Source organism: Bos grunniens, chromosome 21, assembly GCF_055505025.1.
Source record: "Bos grunniens cultivar Pamir isolate PY7600 chromosome 21, Bosgru_T2T1.0, whole genome shotgun sequence".
Lineage (NCBI taxonomy): Eukaryota > Metazoa > Chordata > Mammalia > Artiodactyla > Bovidae > Bos > Bos grunniens.
The window spans coordinates 56555554-56583112 of NC_141185.1; the positions used below are offsets into that span (position 1 = coordinate 56555554).

The following is a 27559-nucleotide window of genomic DNA, read 5'->3' on the forward strand; positions in this document are numbered from 1 at the left end:
GGGTCTCCTTGTGGAATTTATGCGTCATGTTCTGTTGAGCACAGTGGTCTGGTTTAATGATGCCTGTTTCAGTTTGCATAGAGATGATCCTCCCTTCCACCGACACAAATGTTAGCTGCCTTACTTGTAGTATTGCTTGTGGGTTGACTCAGTGCCAACAGGCACCTTTGCCTGTGAATATGTTTATAGGGTTTATCTTTTTTGAGCCTATTAATTTTCTCCTCCTGTGCATTGAGCCCTGGGCACAGTGGAATTCTCAAAGGCTTTAGGGTGATACCAGTATGGGCTCAGTTCTAACTCATTAGAATCCCCATGTGACGCAGCTACTGTGCAGGCGTGTTCATCTTTGTCCTTCTGCATTTATATTTCAGGGGTTCTTGGGAGGGATGGAAGATGAATCTCAGGTTGCCATCTTGAATTGGAAGCCAGCACCTCCAATACAGGTTATATTTCCTTGATTCTGATGCTTCTCACTTAACAGTTTTCTGTTTTATGGTTCTCTTGTAGCTATCTCAAATTTTATGTGGATGGGGCTTGGGCACAAGTTCATAAATAAATAGCACAAACAAATAAGCAAACACAGAAATGGTGACAATAATGCTTTCTTAGTCAGCAAAAGACTGCCTGCCACATCTGTGTTCCTTTTTCAGCAGGAAAAGGGAGGAAAGAAGAAAGAAATGGAGAAATGCCTCACTCATGCTGGTGATAACAGTAAGTCCAAGTCCCCTTTCGGGTGTCTCCGTGTAAATAGGAGCTGAGGCAATCGAGGTGGCAGATGGCATGCCATTTGGGCTGCCTCCTGCCCTGTGGGTATTTTTGCCTCATTCTAGTGTCTGGCTAGAGCCCTTGGTGACAGTGACTTCAGCTGGTTCATCTTGCAAGCCTCTGGATTATGTTTTGTATAGAGGATATTGGCTTAACAAGCTCAAAGGAATCAATGGTCTTTCTCTGCATATCAGCCCAGATGAATTCTTCATCAGCTGCCTCCCTCAATGTGGGCCCATCAGCTGATCCTAAAGAGTGGGGGAGCCCAATTATAGACAGCCCCACCAGGGAGGGGCTGGAGCTGAGAGGAGCAGGCATATTTCCTTGGGCCCAGCTGCAGAACACACCACAGGGCTGCCCTCTCTGGAATGCACGCTGCTGTCTGAATTTTGCCATCCATAAATGCCTCCCCGGACCAGCTTTTGCCCCCTCTGACCCCTTGCTTCTCAGAACTGCTTATAAACGAAGTGCCTCGGAGGTGGGCCCTGGGCAATTGCTCGGTGGAAGTGGACATAAGTGAGGCTGGCCTGTTCTTCTCGAAGGAACAGAGGGAACAGCACAGGAATCCAAAACCACGCTCTCTGAAGAGTTGGCCAAAAAAAGGGAAGGAATGCAGACATCTTTCATAGCCCCTAGATGTGTCAGCCGTCATAAAAACGAGTTTCTGGGTGACTTTTAGGGTTTTTTTCCCCCACAAAGTAGGATAAAGTCTTAAAAAAAATTAATCTTAAATAGTTGATGTATCAACTGATCTCTGCCTTAGAGCAAATAGGGCCAAAACACAAAAAGCACTGATTACTTCAGGACACTGAGGCAGCTTGTGAATATTAGCGTAGTTGGAAATAACCATGAGGCAGTAGTCTAACACTTGGAATATCTGTTCTCTGGGCATCTTCAAGGGCCTTCTGTAAGATGAGGCCACAGGGTAGAGAGGTGGCAAGTTTGGACTCTGATACTTTATCACATTGCTGGCTCCAGTATTCCTGTTTTTAAAAGTTCCTGGTGGTTCGGGGCTTCCCTGGTAGCTCAGTTGGTAAAGAATCTGCCTGCAATGCAGGAGACCCTGGTTCAATTCCTGGGTCGGGAAGATCTGCTGGAGAAGGGATAGGCTACCCACTCCAGTATTCTTGGGCTGCTCCTATGGCTCAGCTGGTAAAGAATCCACATGCAATGTAGGAGACCTGGGATTGATCCCTGGGTTGGGAAGAGTCCCTGGAGAAGGGAGTGGCTACCTACACCAGTGTTCTGGCCTGGAGAATTCCATGGACTTAGGGTCCATGGGGTCACAAAGAGTCAGACACGACTGAGCAACTTTTGCTCCCTGGTGGCCCAGATGGTAAAGCATCTGCCTGCAATGCAGGAGACCTGGGTTCTGTCCCTGGGTTGGGAAGATCCCCTGGAGAAAGAAATGGCAACCCATTCCAGTATTCTTGCCTGGGAAATGTTATGGATAGAGGAGCCTAACAGGCAACAGTCCATGGGGCTCGAAGAGAGTTGGACACGATTGAGTGATTAACACTTTTACTTTTGTTTTATTCAAATGCTCAAGCTGTGTTTAAGAGTGACAGTGTGACAAGGTGAGAGAGCTTGCATTCCTAGCTCTAAGGCAGACGTGTCTTCCAAGTGTCTAGCTTGCTGCCATCAAGGAGTTGAGGGACAGAGCTGGTCACCATCACTGTTATTCTAGGATCTCAGAGGATTCCCCCGGGCGCCCCATCAGCTGTGGGGATCCCAAGCCTGGCGGTAGGCCTCCCTGCCTCCCTGCTCCCATCCTCTCTCATCCCAGTAGCCATGTCCAGTTGATGCTACTTCCCCAAGGTCCAGGGTTCATCCTGGTCCCCATCCTCCTCACTGCAGCTCCTCTAGCCCAGGCTCCCTGTCTCTCACCAGATGGTAGAGACAGCAACCTTGCCTGCCTCCCATACAATTTGCACATGGCACATGGTGTGCCATGGAGTTCACAGCAGCTCTTAGCCGTCACCAACTCGAACCCCTTCAGGAGTTGCTAAGATGCTTGCCTATTCTGAACCTGATGTGTGTGGACCTTCATGATCTGGACTCTTCTGGCTTTTTAAAAAATCTCAAGACAGCCCATGCCTCCAGTCACCTCCTTCCTACCTCCAGCCCCTATCCTTGGTTGTTTAGAATTATTTTTAGCCACTTACTAGCTGGGGGATCTTGGCAGGGGGGAGTCAGTTAACATTCCTGTTCCTCAGCTTCCTTATTTGTAAACTGGGGATAATGGGGTTGCCAGGGGTTGTTGAGGATAAAATAAATTAAAACAGATGTCATGCTATGACCAGAGCCAGTGCCGTTTTGTTGCAGAAATGTCATTGGATGGGCCCAGTGATAATCACTCTAAGTGAAGTAATTCAGACAAAGACAAATTTCATACTATATCACTTGTGTGTGGAATCTAAAAAATGATACAAAGCAGAAATATCCTCACAGAAATAGAAAGCAAACTTACGATTATCAAAGGAGAAAGGGAGGGGAAGGATAAACTGGGAGTCTGGGATTAATAGATGCATGCTATTATATATAAAATAGAAAAACAAGGGCCTATATTCAATAACTTGTACCTTTAATGGAAAGGAATCTGAAAAAAGAATATATATATATATATGTAAAACTAAGTCACTTTGCTGCACATCTGAAACATCGTAAATCAACTATACTTTAAAAAAATAAATGAAAGTGTTTCAAACGTGTAAAATCTAGGCACATTAGAATGCCAGCATATTGCTTTTCTGTAACCTGAGTAGTAAGAATAAATACCTCTCTGGTAAAGAAATGTAGTACCTTAAACCACTTCTCTCCTGTTCACCCTGGAGGGCTCAGCTGAATGCCATGATAGCTTATTATCACCCAGAAGCCCCCACCCCTACCTGGACAGGGTCCCCTGCAAGGTGCTTTTGTAGCGCAGTGATCAGCACTTCTGCAGAATGGGACCCATCCACGTTGCGGCATCACCATCTGCATCCCACTCTGTCCCTGCAGCAGACTGAAAGTGTTTTGAGGGCAGGAACTTTCTCAGGTACCTGAGGCCTCTTGGTAAGTACATATTGCTAATATGAATATTCATTGAAAAGACTGATGCTGAAGCTGAAGCTCCAATACTTTGGCCACCTGATGCGAAGAGCCAACTCATTGGAAAAGACCCTGATGCTGGGAAAGATTGAGGGCAGGAGGAGAAGGGAATGACAGAGGATGAGATGGTTGGACGGCATCACTAACTCAATGGACATGGGTTTGAGCAAGCTCCGGGAGCTGCAGTCCATGGTGTCTCAAAAGAGTCGGACATGACTTAGCAATTGAACAACAGCAACATATATATATATATAAAATGAACAAAATTGGCTAGATGGGAGAGACTAGGCCAGTCTCAGGTGGATGCTTGTGAACCCGGGGAGGGTCATATTTCTTTTCATTATTGGATAAATGGTTAATTCTCTTTTAACGAGCCAAAGGAAAAACAAATTTACCAAGTTGACATTTAGCAAAAGCCATTTCGGCATCTAAAGATGTTCTTAGTTCTGCAACTCTGAATGACCTTGCACTTGAAAATGTCACTGCCAGTTTGCTGGGCTGATTAGGTTTGCCCGTTCGCTCTTGCTTCTAAACCCCTGCCCTGCCCATTTCTTTCCTCAGCTGGGGTTTCCTCCAACACACTCCCACTTTGGCTAGAATTCCATGCTCCCTGCTCTGGCCTCAGCTCAAGGTGAGTTTCTTCTGGGCTCTTGAGAGCAGCTGGGGAGATACTCTCTGTATTTAGGTCTCATGTGGTTGTGACTGGACACAGGGTGGTATTCTGGGGAGGAGACAGTTTCTGCAGCCTGGACCACGGCTGAAGGGTTCCATCATTCCAGTTGACCATGGCTAACTAAAATGTGTGAGCTTGCTGGGAGCTAATAGTTCCAAATCCGTGTACTGTATAGGGCTATGGGAACAGATTATGGTGGGTCTTTTCCAATGCATTTGATTTGTCCATTGTCACATGAATCAGAGAGGGGGAGGAAGGTGTGTAATACACTGAGCTGTTTCTCCAAAACTTACACCTGGAACCTCCTTCTGAGAATATATAATCTCTTACCTTGCCTTGTCCTATAAGAATTAAAAGAAAATAAAATGCATTTTGTCACTTTCTCGTGTTACCAAAATTGAACTTAAGAATTTTTAGACATGTTTTTCCCCATCTAATTATTGATGCATGCTGTTCAATTTACTCTAAATTAATTATGTAAGAAAAGCATGATTCATCCACAAAGACACTCAGTAATTGCATAGTTGATCATACTTGGTTGAGAAACACAATTTTAAAATGTAAATGGAAATTTAATTATGTGTTAGCATTGAAAATAGGCAAGACCTGCTTTTGTGACCTCACATTTGGAATTCCTGCATTTTAATTGAAAAAAATTCAACTGATTAATTTTGAGTTTTATCTCTAAATATTGACATAAAAGAGGAGAACAGGTCACTTGCCGTTATTTATTTAAACTATCCCATTGGTGGAGTGAATAGTTTCATTCCTTGTAAAGGAAGAAGCATGCATTTAATTCTCATTATAGCTTTCTTACTTTAACATTGGCTTCTGGAATGCCAGAGACAGCCTGAAGGGCTACTAAGGCTTTTGACTAAATAAATGAAATTTAGAGATTAGGCTCAGAAAATATAGGAGTGATTTGGCAGAATTATCATTTCTTGAAAAGTTTTTGATGTGGACCATTTTTAAAGTCTTTATTAAATTTGCTGCAATATTGTGTATCTTCTATGCTGTGGTTTTTCGGCTGCAAGGCGTATGGGATCTTAGCTTCCTGACCAGATGCTGAACCCACACCCCTTCACTGGATGGTGAAGTCTTAACCACTGGACCACCAGGGAAGCCCCAGAATTATCACTTTTAAGCTTCTTGTGTGGGAGGCAGCTTCTAAGATGATTCCTTCTTCTTGAGTGTGAGCTGAACCTGGTGAAACTGATGGGATAACAAAGAAACTGACGGGATATTACTTCTAAGGACAGATTGTAAGGGGCTGTGACTTCTCTTTTGCTCTGCTTCTCTCTTCTCACTTGCTCACTCTGATGAACCTGGCTGCCATGTTATAAGGAAGCCTCCACACAAACCCTCCAGGGCGACTTCCAGCCAACAGCTGGTGACAAACTGAAGCTCTCAGTCCAGTGCCCCATGAGGAGTGGAATCCTGCTGAAAACCATGGAGTGAGCTTGGAAATGGATCTCATCCCGGTCAAGCCTTTAGAGGTGCCTTGAGGCAGCCCACCTCAACACCTTGATTGTAGCTTGTGAGACCTTGTGAGCCAGAGGATTCAGCTAAGCTGTGCCCAGATTCCAGAGTCACAGACATAATGTGACATAGCTTGTGCTTTTATTTTAATCCATTAAAGTTCAGAGTAATGTGTTATGCTGCAATAGGTAAGTAACACATTATTGACCAGAAATGTATTAATATGTCTTTTGTTACCTGAATGCTATTGACTAGAGTGCCTCAATATATATACTGGTGTGTTCACTTACATAACAAATTATAGGCCACAAGTGTCAGTTTCTGCAAAAATCCCCTGGTCAACAAAGAGTTAAAATGTTTTGTTTCTTGCTTGCTGATTTCCACATCACTGTTTCTTATGCTTCTGGTCTTTAAACAGAGGCGACATGTTAAGGGAAATCTGGTATACATGGCATAGAAACACAGCAAGGTTACTCAGATCCAACCTGGGCAGCTGAGCCTCAAATCACCCACAGGTCTGAATCATGCATGTGCCCATCTGCCTTCTCCAACAATCACCCTAAAATTAGACAAAGAGGTTCTCAAGCAGTTTTGTTCATTTTAAAGAGAAAACGTATTTATTTCCTTTGTTGATTTTAAAAAGATGCCGTTGCCACCTTTTGTGATGTGAACCCAGGTGATGGCTAAGGGAAAAAAAGAGCATCCATGGGGCAGCCAGGAAAAGAGAGTGTGTGGGGCACCCTAGGAGAGGTTTTGACAACCAGGACCAGAGGCAGAAAATAGCCCCTCTGCTCGCATTTGATCCGCTAAAAGTAAGTGTCAAGACCATGTCACACTGCAAGGGATGCTGGGCAATATAACCTAGCACTGTACCTGGAAGGAGGAGGAGACAGATTCTGGCAAAACATAGCCTGTCTGCCAAAATAGTTAACTCTTATGAAGTTAAACTGAGCCTCTATGATGTACAGGGGCTTCTCTGGTGGCTCAGTGGTAAAGAATCTGCCTGCCAATCCAGGAGATGCAGAAGATGTGGGTTCAGTCCCTGGGTCAGGAAGATCCCCTGGAGGAGGAAATGGCAGTGCACTCCAGTATTCTTGCCCCCCAAATCCTATGGACAGATAGCCAGGTATAGTCCATGGGGTCTCAAAGAGTCTGACACAACTGAGCGACTAAACACATACATGATATACAGACACCATACTAAGCATTACAGATACACACGAGGTAGAAAAGAGTGGTCCTTGTTCTCAAAGACATCACAGTCTAGCTGGAGGCATCTGTTGATGAAAAGTGGTTTGGAAATCAAGCCTTCTGCCAGCTTCCACCACCCCATGTAAAAAACAGTGGCAGCTACAGAGCGTCCTGTTCATGGGCTGAACAGTACACGTTCATCCTGTGGAAGTCTCATCCCCAGTGCCAGGGGGCCCCAAAACCGCTCACCTGAAGACTCTCTTTGTTAGCAACTATGGACATGACAAACCTCTCCCTCCCCTGGGGCAGTGTCTGTGACTGTGAACTTGCAAGTGACATGTGCGGGAACCAACTTGGCTAGTGGTCCGAAACTCCAGCGACCGCTACTTGCAAGAATAATGTTTTCTAAGGTAGTTTTCAACATTTTTGCCAGGAACTGGGAAATCAGGGTGTAAACTGGAGCAAGATCTTTGGAAACATGATTTTGTACTATAGACTAAGTGGAGAGTGAAAAAGTTGGCTTAGAGCTCAACATTCAGAAAACGAAGATCATGGCATCCGGTCCCATCACTTCATGGCAAATAGATGGGGAAACAGTCGAAATAGTGTCAGACTTTATTTTTCTGGGCTCCAAAATCACTGCAGATGGTGACTGCAGCCATGAAATTAAAAGACGCTTACTCCTTGGAAGGAAAGTTATGACCAACCTAGATAGCATATTCAAAAGCAGAGACATTACTTTGCCGACAAAGGTCCGTCTAGTCAAGGCTATGGTTTTTATGGATGTGAGAACTGGACTGTGAAAAAGGCTGAGCGCCGAAGAATTGATGCTTTGGAACTGTGGTGTCGGAGAAGACTCTTGAGAGTCCCTTGGACTGCAAGGAGATCCAACTAGTCCATTCTGAAGGAGATCAGCCTTGGGATGTCTTTGGAAGGAATGATGCTAAAGCTGAAACTCCAGTACTTTGGCCACCTCATGCGAAGAGTGGACTCATTGGAAAAGACCCTGATGGTGGGAGGGATTGGGGGCAGGAGGAGAAGGGGACGACAGAGGATGAGATGGCTGGATGGCATCACCGACTCAATGGACGTGAGTCTGAGTGAACTCCGGGAGTTGGTGATGGACAGGGAGGCCTGGTGTGCTGCGATTCATGGGGTTGCAAACAGTCGGACACGACTGAGCGACTGAACTGAACTGAAAATATATATAACCTGTGACTCAGCAGTGTTCTCCTTCCTACCTTGGGAACTAGTTTGATCATGCACACGAGCATAAGGATGTTCATCACAGAGATGTCTGTACTAGTGAAAAGCTGACAACAGCAGAAATGTCCATCAACGATAGAATAAAGTATGGTGTAGCCACACAGTGGAGTATTACACAGCAGTGAACACGAATAATTTATAGCTTCTTGCATTAATATGAACGAATCTCAAAAATGTAATGTTGAGTGCAAAACACAAGTCATACAGATGACTTCATTTATGCGAAGTTCAGAAACATCCCAAACTAAACAATATGCTCCTTAGGGATATGTATATAGGGCTGGTGATTCGTGCTAGCTATTACTTCCTTGTGCTCTGAGAGGGGGCAGGCAAGGGATTGGCATGGAGGGATTGAACTTGCATTATTCAGTCTTTCTGCTTGTTCCTGCCCTTTTATCATCAGAAAAATGAATGACTTGGCCCTACCTGTCCCTGGAGCGTCTCATGCTAACTTTGGCATTGTAGTGACGTCCTGGCCAAAGCCTAGAGGATGGAGGGAGGAAAGGACAGAGAAAGAGAGAGGAGGAGGAGAAGAAGAAAAGGAAGGGGAAGAAGGAGGAGGAGGAGAGGAGGAGAAGGAAGGGGAGGGATCTGGGAGGGAAAGTTAGAGGGAGAAAGAGAATGAACATGTGTGTGGAGGGTAATATGTTTTAAGAATGGAAGACAGAACCAGGTTTTCTGACCCCACTTACACGTTCAAAAAATGCATATGCGGACTAGATGTCTATTGAACAATTTCATAGCCCTTTCACTGTACAAAGCAATTCCGTAGATTTAATGTCATTTCATCCTCACAGCAGCCCCACAAGCGCATGCAGTCGTTCCCATTTTCCCTATTTGGAGTGTAAAACTCAAGGAGGGTAAGGGATTTACCCAAGGTCATCATGGTGGGGATGAGAACTTTGGTGTTCGATCTAAAAGGTATAGATGCAGAAGTTCAGGGAATATGCTTGGAAAAATCTTGTGGGAAATAACTTCAGTGAAGCCTTGTCCCTTTGAATACTGCCATCTCAGCCTGGTAGTCCCCCTTCTCCATTTTAATTTATGATTTTTGCCCCAGGGTACATCATTTGAAGGGCAAATAAAGCCCTAGCAGCGTTCTCCCTGCACTGACTCTGGAGGCCTGCTCCTTTGAGCAGGTGGCTTGGTACTTACAGATGTGGTGAGCTTATACATCTGGCAAGCATTAGTTAGTGGGCAGCACACGCTATTTCACAGCCCTAATGAAATCTCGGTCTGCTGCATTTTAATAAACCATCCAAGGAAGCAAGATTCCTGGCATTCTGTCGGCCAGTAAGGGTCTGGAAGAAATAGAAAAATTTCTATCATCACAATGGATTCAGTTATTTTCATCTTGTACAAAGTTACTCTGGGTTGAAAGGCTGGACAAGATAGCTCTTGATTAAATGAAAACTATGTCTGACTAGTACATAAATTATGTAGTGGAGGAACAGAAAAATCAGTGTGCTTTTATTAGCTCAGTCCCCATCATGGTTTAACTCAGACTGAGAAGCTTGTCTGCCTTGAAAGTATGTTAACAGATACATGGCTGACACATTTCTTTGAAGGAATATTGGGGTCAGAGATTGAGTTTTAGTGATGGGCATTAGCTGTTCTGAGCTTCCCAGATGGCTCTAGTGGTAAAGAACCCAACTGCCAGTGCAGGAGATGTAAGAGACTCAGGTTTGATCCCTGGGTTGGGAAGATCCCCTGGAGGAGGGCATGGCAACCCCCTCCAGTATTCTTGTCTGGAGAGTCCCACGGACAGAGGAGCCTGGCTCGCTACAGTCCATGAGGTCACAGAGTCGGACACAACAGCGACTAAGCACTCATTAGCTGTTCTGGATATTGCTATGTTCATCTTTGCGGTTGTACTTCTTTATTTTGTGTTTATTAGCCCATTGGTTCTGCTCTTACCACATTCATACCCAAAGGTCCTTTTTTATATCTTTTGGCTTATTTGCTTGATTTGTAAACCCATGACTTGCCTTCCTCATCCTCACCCATCCATTCCATGTTCCTAGACATATATTAAATGTACAGTTTCTTCTTTCCCCAGGAGTCAGTAGCCTAGCTACTTGAAATGGGGAGGACAATGTAGTCAGATGGAATTAACTGCATTTTTTGTTCTCCTGGGAACTTGAATTTAGAAGGGAGTAGTAGTAAATAATGCAGTTCAATAAATATCCCTGGTTCTCCTTCTTACATGGTAGGACTGCATTTCTTGGCTCCATTGTGGTTGGACAGAGCCTTTGAATAGTTCCAACCATGGAGCTGTGAGCACAACTGACATGGGTTTTTTCAAGGATGTGCAAGACTCCTAAAAACCTTTCCCCCTTTTCCCCTTTGACATGGCAACCTGCTGGAGATCCACACCAACTCTGATGAACAGATTCCCTACCAGTACACCATGGACTATAAAATAAGTGAGAAAAGAAACTTTATTTCTCAGAGAACAAACTTATAGCTACCAGGGGACAGGTGAGGAGAAGAGGGATAGATTGAGAGTCTGGGACTGACATGTACACACTGCTGATTTTAAAATGGATAACCAACAAGGACCTACTGCACAGCTCAGGGAACTCTGCTCAATATTTTGTAATAATTTAAATGGGAAAAGAATTTGAAAAAGAATAGATACATATATATGTACAGCTGAATCACTTTGCTGTATACCTGAAACTAACACAGCCTTGTCAATCAATTATACTCCAGTATAAAACGAAATTAAAAAAAAACTAAAAAAAAAAAAAAAAGCTGTTGAAGTGAAATTGTTTGTTACTAGTTTATACTAGTAATAGTCTATACTGACTGATCCAGAGGGAGAAAAAAAAATTCAGGTAAGAAAGAAAAGGAAGAGAGGCTAGAAAGTCTGGGATTAACATATACACACTGCTATATTTAAAATGGATAACCAACAAGGACCTACGTATAGCATATGGAACTCTGCTCAATGTTATAAGACAAACTCAATGGGAAAATGTATAACTTAATTCACTTTGCTATACGTCTAAAGCTATCACAACACTGTTCATCAGCTATGTGTGAATATGTGTGCTAAGTTGTCTCAGTTGTGTCCGACTCTGTGTGACCCCGAGGACTGTAGCCCGCCAGGCTCCTCTGTCCATGGGATTCTCCAGCAAGAGTACTGCAGTGGGTTGCCATGCCCTCCTCAAGGGGATCTTCCCAACCCAGGGGCTGAACCCACGTCTCTTAGGTCTCTGGCATTGTCAGGCGGGTTCTATACCATTAGTGTCAACTGGGAAGCCGATTAATCAACTATACTCTAATATAAAATAAAAAGTTTTTTAAAAAAGGAAAGAAAATCAAGGAGAGAGTGCTTCTTATGTCTGTGTGCTGGGCTTACAATGTACGACCTTAGGACTTGTGGTCGTTCATTAGTGTCCATTCACACAGTATGTAACATTCTGAGTCTGGCTTCTTTCATTGAGCATGATGCATTTTAAATTAATATATGCGTTTGCATGTATCCATAGTTGGTTTCTTTTTATTGCTAATTCAGAGTAAGTAGCTGACAAACCTACCCCACAGGAAGCTCACCATCATTGCATGGTCAAATATTGTACCCTATCTGCTTGCAACCCCAAGATAACACTGATACCTTATTTTGCTGTTGGCAGAAAAGAGATGTAAACTTTTTAATTTTTAAGAAAATCCCCAGGAATCCAGAGGTTTCAGGGTAATGCATGAAGCACTGGAAAGAACCTATCATTTCCCAAAAGGTCATGAAGATCAGTTAACGTTACGGAAGTATGTCTTAAAACTGCAACACATGTGCTTATGTGTGTCAGGGTTATTTGACACTCTCAGTGTATTTTTCTGGCTCAACTGACTCAAGTATTTGGAATAAATGCTTAATAATGTTTTTATTTAAAAAATAAACTGAAAAGTACTTATAGAAAAGTACACAGATCACAAATGAACATACCACTGAGTTTTCAAAAACAGACCACACCCTTGTAGTGGAACTTAGATCAAGAAATAGTATCTGCTTCCTCCAGGGTCACCATTTACCCTGACTCCTAACTCTGGACATTAGTATTGCCTGTGTTTATACTCTAAATGCATGAAGGCACACGTGATGTGAGCCTAATTCTTTCACTCAGCACTGACTGTGGGATTTACCCATGTTTTGAATGTAGTGGCTCATCCTTAATTTACAGTATTTCATTGTGTGACTTCCCTGGTGGCTCAAATGGTAGTCTGCCTGCAATGCAGGAGACCTGAGTTTGATCCCTGGGTCAGGAAGATCCCCTGGAGAAGAGAATGGCTTCCCTCTCCAGGATTCTTGCCTGGGGAATCCCATGGACAGAGGAGCCTGATGGGCTACAGTCCATGGGGTCACAGCGACTAACACTTCCACTTTCATTTGAAAAGTCTTTATTGAATTTGTTACAATATTGCTTCTGTTTTTATGTTTTGGGTTTTTTGGCTGTGAAGCATGTGGGATCGTAGCTCCCAGACTAGAGACTGAACCCACACCCCCTGCATTGGAAGGCGAAGTCTTAACCACTGGCCCACCAGGGAAGTCCTGGTTTGTTTTCTTGAATAGACCCTTTCATTGTCACATAATGTCCCTTCTCATCTCTGGTATTTTCCTTGTTGTGAAATCTTCTTTCTCTGAAATCAAAATAGTCACTTACTAATTTCTTTTGATTAGTGTTTGTATCACATGTCTTTTTCTATTTGTTTACCGTTAATTCATTTGTATCATTATTTTTAAAGTGGATTTCTTATGGACAGCATATACTGAGTCTTTAAAATTCTTTCTTAAATCCCAGCTGATAATTTCTGACTTTTAATTGGTGTGTTTAAGCCATTACATTAATTATTGATATGATTGAATTTAGGCTACCCTATTATTATGTGTTTTCATTCCTCTATTTCATCTCTCCTGCTTTCTTTGGGTTGAGTATTTTTTAGTCTTTTATTAAAGTTTTTCTATTAACTTTTGGGTTTCTCTCTCTTTGTGTAGATTTTTAAAGTGTTGCTCTGGGGATAATAATTACATATGAATTTTTACAGTCTAATTAGACTAATTTTACAGCCTAATTAGTCAAGTAGAGTGTGGAACTCTCACAACCAATTAAGTACCTTTCACCTCTGTCACTTCTGTTGTTATGTGTATTATACTTACATACAGTGAAAACCTCACTAGGCAATACTGTAATTTTTGCTTTTAATAGTCATAAATATTTTAAAAACTTAAGAGGAAATAGTGCAATACGTTATGCAGCTATTTATCATTTCTATTGGTTTTCCTTCCTTACGAAATTCCGCATTTCCCTTGGTGTCACTTCTCTGTGTAAACGGCTTCTTTTACCATTTCTTTTTCAGCAAGTCTGCTAACAATGACTATCCCACTTTTCCTTCATTTAAGAGCATCTTTATTTTGCACTTATTTCTGAAGGATATCTTCACATGGAGAATTGTGCAGCAACAGCTCTTTTCTTTCAGCATGCTATGAAGATGTTCTCATTCCTTCTGATCCACATTATTTCCATAAATAATCTTTAGTAACTTGAATTGTTGCTCTTTTTTATGTAATGTGTCATTTTTCTGTATCTTTGGTTTTCATCAGGTTGACCATGATGTACCAATGGCACAGTTTTCCTTGAGTTTCTCTGATCTGGTGTTCCTTGAGATTCTTAAATCTTAATTTATGCCTCATATTACTTGAGAAATTTTTAGCTATGCTTTTTCAAGTATTCTCTTTTTGCACCAACTTATTTCTTCTCTTCTGGAACCCTAATGATACATACATTAATAGTTTCCTGATAAGGAATTCTAAATTTTAAATAATTCTAAATTATTTTTATATGAAAGTGTGCAGCCTAAGACTGCAAGATTGGCATGAACTTTTCAGATAAAGCTTGTGTTTGAGTACATTTTGGCTCACAGGGGCTTCGTCTTTCTGCTTAGAGAGAAGGCAAGATGGAGAAGGGACGATCCCATGGGGATAGGTCATGGGGGTAACAAAGAGCCCTGTTCATTGGTGACCGACCAACCCTGTGAGGGTCTACAGCCCCTCTTTCCTCAGGAAGACTTTTCTTTGGAGGTTCTCTGCTACTTTTTTTTTTTTTGCTGATAACTGGTACTGTCAGAAATTTTATGCAGACTTACTGATTCTAGAAAACAGTAGAAAACACCCCTGGCTGCATGAATCACGGGCGTCTACTGGGACTGTTCCTGTCTCCACTGTAATGGTTCTGGGAGGTGGCATCCCTGGGAATTCCATTTCTCCGACATCCTTGCCTCAGGCACGAAGAGGCTCTCTTGCCATAATGATGCATTGAAAGTGTGCATTGAGACACCATTTTTGGAGAAAATTGTCATTTAATTTTACAGATGCTTCCTGTTGACGGACAGGATGGGGGTGGAAGATACTGAGGGCTGAGAGTGCCTTCCCACGATGGGAGCAGGACTGAAGTTCTTCTCAGCCCTGGGCACTGGGCCCAGAAAGGGGGATGGAGCGGAGAGGAGAGAGCGAAGGAGACAGACGATGGGGTCTGCAGACGCCTGAGTGGGGCGACTCTGCGGGGACTGGATGAAAGCCCGAACAAACCAGCCAAGCTTTCTGCATCATCCCCTGGCTCCCAGGTGTTCTTGTGACTGGCCTCCAGGGAGAGTGTACTAACCGACTTTCACAACCAAGCCAGCATGTCTTGTAGCAGAGCGAATTCATCAGGAGTATAGAACTTCCTCGTTTTCATTGAATACATTTGAAAGAATCGGGTGAGGTGAAGAGATATTTGGACCTCTTCTCAGGCTACTCTCAGCTTTGGGATATGTAGGAAAATCTTAATCTATTCTTTAAAAATTTTATTGAAGTATAGTTAATTTACAATGTTGGGTTGAATTTCTGCTGTATTGCAAAGTGACTCAATTATGCATATACATATTCTTTGTCATATTTTTTCCACTATGGCTTGCTACAGGATGTTGGATATAGTTCCCTGTGCTGTACAGTAGGATTTTGTGGTTTATCCATCCTATATATAAAGGTTGGCATCTGCTAACCCCAAACTCCCAATCATTCCTCTCCCACCCCCACCCCCTTGGCAACCACAAGTCTGTTCTTTGGATTTGTGAGTCTGTTTTATTTTTTTCTCCTAGATATGTTCATTTGTGTTGTATTTTAGGTTCCAATCTTGTCTTTAATGGCCAGTATTCTAGGATCAACAAAAAACTCATTCCTGCACCCTGGATGCTGTCCCTGTTACCTGCCATGAAGGGTGATCAGAGCTGAGTGAACCTCGATGTTTGCATCAGTCATTTTTGTGAGATGGTTATTTTCTCTCATTGGGGCTGTGATTTGAAATTGGATAACCTTAAGATGTAGACCCGGAGAAGGCAATGGCACCCCACTCCAGTACTCTTGCCTGGAAAATCCCATGGACGGAGGAGCCTGGTGGGCTGCAGTCCATGGGGTCGCTAAGAGTTGGACACAACTGAGCGACTTCACTTTCACTTTTCACTGTCATGCATTGGAGAAGGCAATGGCAACCCACTCCAGTGTTCTTGCCTGGAGAATCCCAGGGACGGGGGAGCCTGGTGGGCTGCCGTCTATGGGGTCACACAGAGTCGGACACGACTGAAGTGACTTAGCAGCAGCAGCAGCAGCAGCAAGATGTAGACCCTTGATTGTATTTAATATTTTGAGTCATTTTGTGAAATCTCCTAATATTAGGATGCAACCTTTGTCCCAAGTTTCTGTCTCTACTTGCCTTCGCATCAGCTTATATTGTTGTTGTTTAGAAACAATAGCTGTTATTTACCTACTGCTGTTGCTCTTATCGCTAAACATCAAATAGTGCCTTCCCAATGGCAACCCACAACAGCTGTGTCCTCCTGGTTTTCTCTTCTTCCTCTTCTATACCTTTCGTTATTTACCCACGGTTCAGGGAGAAAGCCTCTTGCGGGCGAGGAGATGGTGCTGTCAAAACAAGAAAAGGAAAAGCTTACCCTCCTTTCATTTAATGTTTCTTTATTGTGGAAATGCTTCTGCTGAAAGCTGCCAAGACACAAAAATGGCCGAGGGAGGTGGGGAGGTTGGCAGGAGCCCAATCTCCAGACAAGGCAGGGAAATACCAGCCGCAGGATAAGGAGAGGAAAAAGAGATTCCTGGGGTCAGGGGAGACCCACCTACATGTGGTTGGCGCGGATAAACCTCAGGCAAGCAGGAGTGGAACAATTTTCCACTGTGAGTTTTCCACAGGTAGCAGTAGCCCCTCCTGTGAGGGATGAAGTAGGGAGCGGCTGGTTTGGTGCCTGGGACTCTGGGCTTAGCAGTGGTCAGCAAGAAGAAGGAAGGCCCAACGACACACCTGAAGTTGGGGGTTCTTAGTCTTGGTCCAACATTTGGAGAAATGAAAAAAAACAATTCTTGGGTTTTATCCTAGATCAACACTTCTTGAGCCCTAGTGTGTGTTAGAATGATCTGGGAATCTTGATGAAATAGAGATTCTGATCATTGAGGTCTGCAGTGGGGTCTGAAATTCTGTGTGTCTAAATGAGCTCCCTGCTGATGCTGTTGCTGCTGGCTCCAGGACCCACAGTTTGAGTAACAAGGGTCTCAGACTCAGTTCAGTTCAGTCGCTCAGTCGTGTCCAACTCTTTGCGACCCCATGAACCACAGCATGACGCCAGGCCTCCCTGTCTATCACCAACTCCTGGAGTTCACCCAAACCCATGTCCATTGAGTCGGTGATGCCATCCAACCATCTCATCCTCTGTTGTCCCCTCCTCCTCCTGCCCTCAATCTTTCCCAGCATCAGGGTCTTTTCAAATGAGTCAGCTCTTCGCAGCAAGGGTCTAGAACAGTTCAATCATAATCTCTCAGGGGCAGGTCCTAGTTATGGGCTTCTGAAAAGGCTCCCCAGATTTATAGGGTTGAGACCCATTGGCTTAGAACCTCATAAACGATGGGAGTTCAGGAATTTGGGGACCACCATGACGAAAGCTCACCATGCTGGGGTGGTGTGACAGATGATCCCCTCTGCGTGGAACTTGAAAGATCTCCAAGTCTGCTTGAGGGAGCAAGGGACAATTTATTATCGCACATGGCCTTGGTGTCTTTGAGGGAAGAGGTTTGCTGTGTGGAGTCAGAGTGTTCTCAGCAAAGTCCACGTCAAGGATTTCTGTGGTCAACAAGAAAGATGGTCACCACCATCTCCTCTTGGTGATGGGAGATGAAGTCACAAAGCTCCCTCACTCTGGATTCTCCTAGTTACTATGATTCTCTTTTTAGAGTGATTCTGTTTGAACTTCAAAAACTTCTCTTTTACCCTCAAAATGGCATAGCCAGTTCAATTCAGTTCAGTCATTCAGTTGTGTCCAACTCTTTTTGACCCCATGGACTGCAGCACGCCAGGCCTCCCTGTCCATCACCAACTCCTGGAGCTTGCTCAAACTCATGTCCATCAAGTCGGTGATGACATCCAACCATCTCATCCTCTGTCGTCCCCTTCTCCTCCCGCCTTCAATCTTTCCCAGCATCAGGGTCTTTTCAAATGAGTCAGTTCTTCGAATCAGGTAGCCAAAGCATTGGAGTTTCAACTTCAGCATCAGTCCTTCCAATGAATATTCAGGACTGATCTCCTTTAGGATGGACTGGTTGGATCTCCTTGTAGTCCAAGGGAGTCTCAAGAGTCTTCTCCAACAACACAGTTCAAAAGCATCAATTCTTCAGTGCTCAGCTTTTTATAGTCCAACCCTCACATCAATACATGACTACTGGTAAAACCATAACCAGGTCTGTGTCAAATGCATTTTTTTTTTACCTGATAGAAAATGGAACCATTCCAGAACTGTCAACCCAGAACTCAGACACAAATAAAGCAAAATTAAAATAAAAACACTTTGATAGAAGGAAGTAAATACAATATAAAAAAACTGAACTGTCATGGCTGGTTGGACTCAATTCATAACCCATCAAATGTCCACCTAATTTATATGGTGAATCATCCATCTTGAGAGTCCCTTGGACTTCGAGGAGATCAAACCAGACTAAAGGAAGTCAACCCTGAATATGCTTTGAAAGGACTGATGCTCAAGCTGAAGGTCCAACTGATACTTTGGCCACCTGATGTGAACAGCCGACTCACTGGAAAAGACCCTGATGCTTAAGACTGAGGGCAGGAGGAGAAGGGGACAACTGAGGATGAGATGGTTGGATGGTATCACCAACTTGATGGACATGAGTTTGAGCAAGCTTCGGGAGATGGTGATGGACAGGGAATCCTGGTGTGCTGCAGTTCTTGGGGTAGCAGAGAGTCGGACACGACAGAGTGACTGAACAACAAATTATTCTTCGGGTAATTTAACCTACTGCCTTGCAGATTATTCCTTTGATTTCCTGCATGAGCCTAAGGCTATTCCTTCAGAAGCCAGAATTTACCCTCCCTTCCTCCCTCTCCATGGGCTCTATCATTCTTTCTGATTTTGATTGCCCTGTCATTCTGTGACTTTGGATAATAGGCCATTATTCTAGGAATTACCATTATATTTTATTAATAAGACCCAGGAGAAATTATAGCAGTGAAACGCTGACAGATTTGTGAGCGGAGCCCTCATATCTCTTGTCGAGTGTGGCCCTTGGCCACTGATGGATGACGACAGCACATGCTCCCTCCCCACCTCCCACCCTTTGCAGCCGGGAGAGTACCAGCCAGATCCTGGATCTGGGCACTGGTGGCTGAGCCTGGCGCATGGCCTCCCTGGAGGGACAAGAGCCGGCAGGGATGGTGACATGGAGGACTTACTGTGAGCGGGGTGGCCAGTCACCCCCGAAAGTGGGGTCATGGTCAAAACTTCAAGCATGGGCTGACAAAGGAGAAAGCTGTGCACATCTCACGTGCATTATCTTTTATGGTGTTTCTTTCCCCTGATGATCAAAGAAGTATCTGCTTATCATAATAGACACATTTGGGAAGTACTGAAAAGAGAAGCGTTAAAGAAATGTACCATTTTTTCGAGGCATCCAGAAAGCTCATGTGTGGGCATATTTCCCTCTCTTTATATATTCTTGATAGCATATTCAAAAGCAGAGACATTACTTTGCCAACAAAGGTCCATCTAGTCAAGGCTATGGTTTTTCCTGTGGTCATGTATGGATGTGAGAGTTGGACTGTGAAGAAGGCTGAGTGCCGAAGAATGGATGCTTTTGAACTGTGGTGTTGGAGAAGACTCTTGAGAGTCCCTTGGACTGCAAGGAGGTCCAACCAGTCCATTCTGAAGGAGATCAGCCCTGGGATGTCTTTGGAAGGAATGATGCTAAAGCTGAAACTCCAGTACTTTGGCCACCTCATGCGAAGAGTTGACTCATTGGAAAAGACTCTGATGCTGGGAGGGATTGGGGGCAGGAGGAGAAGGGGAGGACAGAGGATGAGATGGCTGGATGGCATCACTGACTCGATGGACGTGAGTCTGAGTGAACTCCGGGAGTTGGTGATGGACAGGGAGGCCTGGCGTGCTGCGATTCATGGGGTTGCAAAGAGTCGGACACGACTGAGCAGCTGATCTGATCTGATCTGATATATTCTTGTGTGGTTTTTCCCTTTCTATAGTTAAGCTCATTCTATTTACATAATTCTGTATACTCTTGCTTCCTATGGCATTGCATTAACCCACGTAGTTCAAGAAAACTCTTCTTGAACATCATCTGACAGTGACTTTACCATAGAATTAAAATCGTGGCTAACCAACTCCTGTGCATATTTACCACTGATCAAGAGGGGTCTTTTCTCCACCGGTGAATTCCCCTAAAGCACGGTGCTTGGGGAAATTCCATCAACCATCTAGGCCATATGTCAGCGCCAGCCTTTTCTAGATCTGTGGCCACCCCTCCCCCACTCTGCCGTGTAACTGTGGGCAAAGTGGGAGTCATAATAATTAGTGGTGCAGAGTTGCTGTATCTGTGAAAGGAGAGCGTTGCTGTAAAGCACCCGGCAGAACAGCAGGGCTCTTGAAATCCGCTGAAGTCAGTTGCAGCAGAATTTCAAGTGTCTTTGCACTTGGTGTCCCCTCCACTTGGAATGCTTCCCTCCCCCCAGCAATTTGTGTAGGAATCTGCTTGATTTCCTACTAAGTAGTAATTTCCCACTCCGCTGATTTGCTCAAAGATGACAGTAAAAAGGAGGTCTTAGTGGAGAAAGAAGCTCACATGGGTTTCTTCAAGGGCAGTTGTTCTGCATGGCCACAGTGCTTTGACTACACAGTGCTTCTCCATCCATGAGATTCTCCAGGCAAGAGTACTGGAGTGGGTTGCCATGCCCTCCTCCAGGGGATCTTCCCCACTCAGGACCAAACCTGTGTCTCTTAAGCCTCCTGCATTGGCAGGTGGGTTCTTTACCACTAGTGCCACCTGGGAAGCCTTTTGATTACACAAAGGAAAGGAAAAAGAAAGGAAACTGAAGTCGCTCAGTCATGTCCGGCTCTTTGCGACACCATGGACAGTAACGTACCAGGCTCCTCTGTCCATGGGATTTTCCAGGCAAGAGTACCGGATTGGTTTGCCATGTCCTTCTCCAGGGGATCTTCCTGACCCAGGGATTGAACGCAGGTCTCTTGCATTGCAGGCAGATGCTTTATCTAAGCCACCAGGGAAGCAATAATAAAGCTATTGATTACACAAAGGAGAGCAAGATAAAGCCATCCTTTTTCTTTTTAAGTGAGGTATAGTTTATTTGCAATATTACATGTTTCAGGTGTACTTTACAACATATTGATTCTATATTTCATAGGTTATAAAGTTATTATAAAATATTGGCTATATTCCTGTGTCATATAGTATAACCCTGTAGCTTATGTACTTTATATATGGTAGCCTGTATTTTTTAATCCCCTGCGCCTGTCTTGCCTCTCTTCTCTTCCCTTTCCCCTCTGGTAGCCATTAGTTTATTCTCTATATCTGTGAGTCTGCTTCTTTTTTATATTCCACATATGTGACAACATATAGTATTTGTGCTTCTCTGTCTGACTTATCTCACTAACATAATACTAACTCTACCCGTCATGTTGCAAATGGCAGAATTTCATTCTTTTTAATGACTGAGTAGTATTTCATTCTTTATCTTCTTCATCCAGTCATCTGTTGATAGACACGTAAGTTGCACCCATGTCTTGGCGATTGTAAATAGTGCTGTTATAAACATCAGGGTTTCTAAGTAGTGGTTTTGCTTTCTCCAGCTATATACCCAGGAGTGGAATTGTTGGATCATGTGGTAGTTCTGTTTTTAACTTTTTGAGGAACCTCTGTACAGTTTTCCCATAGTAGCTGCACCAATTTACATTTCCACCACCATTGTACGGTGTGTGTTTAGTTGCTCAGTCGCTTCAGTCGTGTCCGACTCTTTGCAACCCCGTGGACTGTAGCCCACCTGGCTCCTTCGTCCATGGAATTTTTCAGGCAAGAACACTGGAGTGGGTTGCCATTTCCTACTCCAGGGGATCTTCCTAATCCAGAGATCGAATCCGCATCTTTTATGTCTCCTGCATTGGCAGGCAGATTCTTTACCACTGCATTATCTGGGGTTCCCTTTTCTCTATACCCTCACCAACATTAGCCACTTGTATTCTTTTTTGATGATAGCCATTCTGACAAGTATGACTTGATATGTCATTGTGGTTGTGATTTGTATTCTCTTATGATCAGTAAGTAATATTGAGCATCTTTTCACATGCCTGTTCGCATCTGTATGTCTTTTTTGGGGAAAATGTCTATCCAGGTTTTTGTCCCCTTTTTAATCAGGCAAGGTTTTATTTTGTTGTTGTTATTGAGTTATATGAGCTGTTTATATTTTGTATCAGCCCCTTATCAATCAGAGCATTTGCAAATATTTTCTCCCATTCTGTAGATTGTCTTTTTGCTTTGTCGATGGATTCCTTTGCTGTACAAAAGCTTTTTTTTTTTTAATCTTTTTAAAATTGGAGGATAATTGCTTTACAATGTTGTGTGCAAAAGCTTTTAAGTTTAATTGGGTTCCAACTGTTTATTTTTGCTTTTGTTTCCTTTGCCTTAGGAGACAGATCCAAAAAAACATGATTTATGTCAAGGAGTATTCTGCTTTTGTTTTTTTCTAGGAGTTTTATGGTTTCCAGTCTTACATTTAGGTCTTTAATTCATTTTGAGTTTATTTTTGTATATGGTGTGAAAAAATGTTCTAATTTCACAAAATGAGGTCACCCCTTGAATGTTTCCTGCAAAACTCTTCTCTTTCCTTTCCTTGGCTCTCATTCCCTGACCCCCCCTTCCCCCTTCTTTCTTCCTCACTCTTGATAACTGGACTGCTTCCACCATCTTTTACTTTCTTAAATTGTCATATCTAATAAAGACCCTAGGCCTAGGGTGTGTGGACTTAGGCTCAGTTTGGGCTGGATTTACATGGGAGGCATGGAGCCCAGTGGGAGGGGAAATTGGAGTGGACCCCAGCAGACCTGCGTTCTCTCTTCTCTCTCTTACCACACAGCCCTATATTTGTAAAGTGGGTACACTGAGAAAATGTCCCTCAAAAGTTAGAAAGAGAAAAACAAATATCATATATGAACACATATATGTGGAATCTAGAAAAACAGTTTAGATGATCTGATTTGCAAAGCAGAAGTAGAGACACAGATGTAGAGAAGAAACATGGATACCAAGGGGGACGGGAGGGTGGGAGGAACTGGGAGACTGGGGTTCACACATATACACTATTGATGCTACTTATAAAATAGACAACTAATGAGAAGCCTCTGCGTCACACAGGGACTCACTCAGTGCTCTGCGGTGACCTCAATGGGAAGGACATCCAAAAAAGAGGGGATATATGTTGATTCATAGAAACTCACACAACATTGTAAAGCAACCAGACTCCAATAAAAATTGATTGAGGGAAAAAAAAAGATTCTGAGGCTGGAATAAGATAAAGCAACTAAAAAAGCTTAACTCAATGTTTGCTCGTTGGAAATGCGCAATTAGAGAGTCCGGTTTTCAAATAGTGACATGAATTCCACCCTTTTATTTCCTGGGACAATCCACTGTGGAGGTTGCATTGTTGCTCTGATTCCTGTGTTTGCTCAGCAAACACGCAGCAAGACCGTCTTTGGGATGAGCATTGTGCTGGGTGCCAGGGTACAAAGACGACGCCTGGGTCCTGGTCACGGGACATCTTAGCAATTTTAATACGATGCAAATTAAGTTATATGTTTATGGTTATAGGTTTTTGAAGCAGAGTTAAATCTTACCATTTTTGGCTAACTGGGGAAGGCCCTGAATGACAGCATATTTCAGAATAATCAGTCTCATATAAGTGCCGATTTGAATTAAATGGAACTTAATCTTCTTTAAATACATACTGTGGTTGAAACTAGGTTAACAAGTGTTATCTAATAAAGAGATCCTTGGTGAGAACCAGTTAAGAATGACTATAATTAGTGATTGTTTATCATTGTCAATTTAAATCCTTGGGTATTCCTAAAGTACTTAGAAGTGCTTAAGACGTGTCTGCCCTCTTAAGAGGTTTTAAAAACATTTTCTCTACAACCTTGTTGACACAGTTAATTAACAGTTAGAACAATAGACACAAATGCTTTCTTCTCAGGTTGTACTGGGGTAAAGCTTAAAGTACGATTATTTAAAAAATTCTAGTGTGTGAAAGGCAGATGGATGAGTGCTGGATGGCGTCTTAGCTCTGATTAGTAATGGGCTGCCGAAAACATAAAAGTCCAAGCTTCTCCTCCATTCTTACTGCCTAATGGTTTTGTTCAAAATGTTTCAAATTTCTCAGTTTTTTTCTACGAAACTGCTTTTACTTGAAATATCTCTGACATGGTACTTTCAATCCTGAAATGAGCCATTAACTAGGGAGCTATTTTACTTTATGTGGACTCTTTCTGACAAGAAGGAAATGGCAATCCACTCCAGTATCCTTGCCTGGAAAATCCCTTGTCAGAGGAGCCTGGCAGGCTACAGCCCACAGGGTCGCAAGAGTCGGACACGACTTAGCGACTAAACCACCACCACATCTGACGAGAAAGGCAGTATGCAGGTTAGATCTGTGGTTTGGGACTTTAAAATACAAACAAACCTCCCAGGATAATAGTATTACTTTCTGGGTGGAATCGGCTGTGAAAGATGGAGAATCTGTGCCTTTTGTTTTAATGCAGCCAAGTGTGCATTAAAGATGTGCATGGGCTTGTTCCGGGCTTCTCTGGTGACTTGGTAAAGAATCTGCCTGCAGTGAAGGAGACTGGGGTTCTATCCCTGGGTTGGGAAGATCCCCTGGAGAAGGGAATGGCAGTTCACTCCAGTGTTCTGGTCTGGAGAATTCCAATGGACAGAGGAGACTGGCGACCTACAGACCATGGGGTCACAACGAGTCAGACACTCTTGAGTGACCGACACTTTCTTTCAGGCTTGTGCATGACAATTTGTTGGGGTACAGGGAAGGGAGGAAAAAAGTGGAAAAGGGGGGATTTTAAACGGCTGGGGGTGTGTGTGCCTGGAAGTGTGGCTCTGGGGGTCTTCTGGTAACCTCCAGGGCTGTGGGAACACGGCCCCTCCCTGCTCCTCCAGGCAGGATTTCATGATGGCCTCTTTCCTGGGCACGAGTCAGGTGTGCAGGGATTGGAGTGGGCCTGCCAGGCCCCTTTGTCTTGGCTGCCAACATATTTGGAGCCTTTGCCCGGCCCCCTGGGGAGACAGAGCTTGGCCACAGCTGGGGTCGCTCTGTCAGCAGGGCTGTGGGGAGAAAGGAAGCCCTTCTTAAGGCTGGGAGGAACACCAGCTTCTAACAATGCGAACATAACCCTCGTATAAGAAGAAAAGAAAGAAAGGAAGGAAGGAACAAATGAATGAACAAACGAAAGAGCAGAAGGAAGAAAGAAAGGAAGAAAGATAAAGAAAACACCAGTTCTTAGCGTGGATTTGAATTCACTTTGGCTTTCCTTGTCACTGAATGCACCCAATGGCTGGGAGAGAGGGTCGCTTGGTCCATGGTCCTCAGGTGTGGTCCCTGGACCCACAGCATCGGCATCTGTGAACTTGACCCAAATGTGAATTATTGGGCCTCTCCCAGACCCACTGCAGCAGACGCCCTGGGGCTGAGGCCCAGTGATTTGTGTTACCAAGCCTCCAGGTGATACCGATGTAGCAGAAGTTTGTAAATCCCTGGCTTAGAAAAATGCTAACATCTGGCCTTGAGGATTTCTTTGTTGCACACTAAAAGAGGGATTTTAGACTTAGCATCTCTGAGTCCTCATCTACACGGTGGAGGTGATACTGAGCATCCCTTTATTCAACAAATACGGATTGCATCCTTACTGAGCCAGGACAGTGGACAGGAAAACCAGAAAGGACTTGAGATCAGAGAGCTTAAAGCCTGGTGGGGAAAACAGATGTTGAGCGAATCATCACTAAATAAAAGTATATTGACCAACTGCAGTGAGCACTCTGGAGGAGAGCCACAGGCTCTGAGAGTTTGGAACAGGGACACCTGACCTAGTTTGGGAGCTTGGAGAAGCTTCCCCAAGACAGTGACATTTGAACTGTCAGCTGAAGGAGGAAAAGTTTGAGAAGGTGTGGGGGGAAGGGAGTGTGGGGGTCCAGGCAGGAGGAAAAATGGGTGAAGCCCATGAGCAGGTGGGGTGGGCACCATCTGGCTAAGGAGAAGTGGTCCCCAAATTTATCTGCACCCTGAAATCACCTGGGGAGCCTCAAAAAACACTGATGCCTGGGTTACACATATAGAGGTCGTGATTCAGTTAAATATTAAACAAGTCCAGTGACTCTAACATGGGACGAGTCTGAGAAGCACTGGACTGAAAGGTGAGACTGTACAGAGCCCAGAAGAGGAGAGGCGTGGGGAGGAGGTGAGGGGCTGGGTAAAGATGCCGTTCTCTTAAGTGCAGAAAGAGCCCCTGCAGGGCTGTGGCGGTGGTGTGGCGGGGGGAGTGTGTGTGCTGGGGGTGGGGAGGAGGGTGGGGGGGGGTGGGGGTGTGGATGACTCTGGTGGCACTTAGGGAGAAAATGAATTTGGGGGAGGTGGAGGAGATAGAGATGAGAGGATTTACCTGTCTCAGTACAGAGGACAAGGAGGTGGGGAATTCATATGTGCGTGCTCAGTTGCTTCAGTCGTGTCTGACTCTTTGCAACCCCATGGACTGTAGCCCACCAGGCCCTCCTGTCCGTGGGATTCTCCAGGCAAGAATACTGCATTGGGTAGCCATGCCGTCCTCCAGGGGATCTTCCTGACCGGGGGATTGAAGTCTTTTACGTCTCCTGCATTAGCAGCCCAGTTCTTTACCACTAGCACCACCTGGGGAGCCTGAGGAATTCATAATGGACCTTATTTCTGGCTTGCAGATGTGCAGAGGCTGGCAGGGGACCCGTTTCAGGGGAAATCGTGAGTTCGGCTTTGGATATATTGAGTTCACTGCAAAGTGGTGGAAAAAATGCCATACACAGTGACTTACACAAGTAAGGGACTTGTGTGTCTTGTGTAACAAGGAGACAGGGGCTGGAGTGGTGGCTCGGAGGCCCTTTGAAGAGTTTAAGCTCTGCGCCTTTGCGCTAGTGGTTGTGGCTCTGTGGTCCTGGGTGGCGGCTGTCCCTCTGGCTGCCTGTCGCCATTGCAGGCCGGAAGCAGGAAGCAGCAGGAAGGGGGCCGCGAGGGAGTGTGGGTCACGGGAGCCTGGGTCAGAAGCGTGCACACTTTCCCTCAGCTCCTCCCCTGTGCCCTTCGGGCCATGACTGTGTACCCGGCCGCCCCAGGGGGAAGGCAGTCTGGGGCAGCACACTGCACCCCAGATGAAACTAAGGGTCTGTCATAGGGATAAAGGGGAACGGACGGTGGGTGCCTGGCATGGTGCATACCCTTGAGACGCTTTTGACAGCCAGGGAGAGATGCCGGGCAGGTCGCTGAGAGGGAGTGAGGGGTGAGCATTTTATGGGCGTGATTGTAGCAATGGCATTACAATCCTTTTCAGTGAAAAGGGGACCTTTCCTTTGTGACTCCTGCTGTTACTCCAGTGATCAGTGTCCAAGTTAAAGAAATTAGTAATCCTGATCTAAGTCTTTCTCCTAAGTAGTTTTGA

At 44.3% G+C, this 27559-nt stretch overlaps 1 long non-coding RNA gene across 4 annotated transcripts in view; it reads left to right on the plus strand.

Moving 5' to 3' along the window:
* Positions 1-318: 318 nt before the first annotated feature.
* The window catches only part of LOC147349771 (uncharacterized), a 56047-nt gene continuing 28806 nt past the window's right edge, over positions 319-27559 (plus strand). Inside the window, exons 1-4 of one of the 4 annotated variants that reach the window (XR_015150137.1) lie at positions 319-443; positions 651-711; positions 4417-4486; positions 5563-6195. This is a non-coding gene — a long non-coding RNA (uncharacterized LOC147349771). Of the gene's footprint in view, positions 444-650; positions 712-4416; positions 4487-5562; positions 8579-27559 lie in introns of those variants that run through there. The other 3 variants (XR_015150139.1, XR_015150138.1, XR_015150140.1) reach the window with 3 other exon arrangements.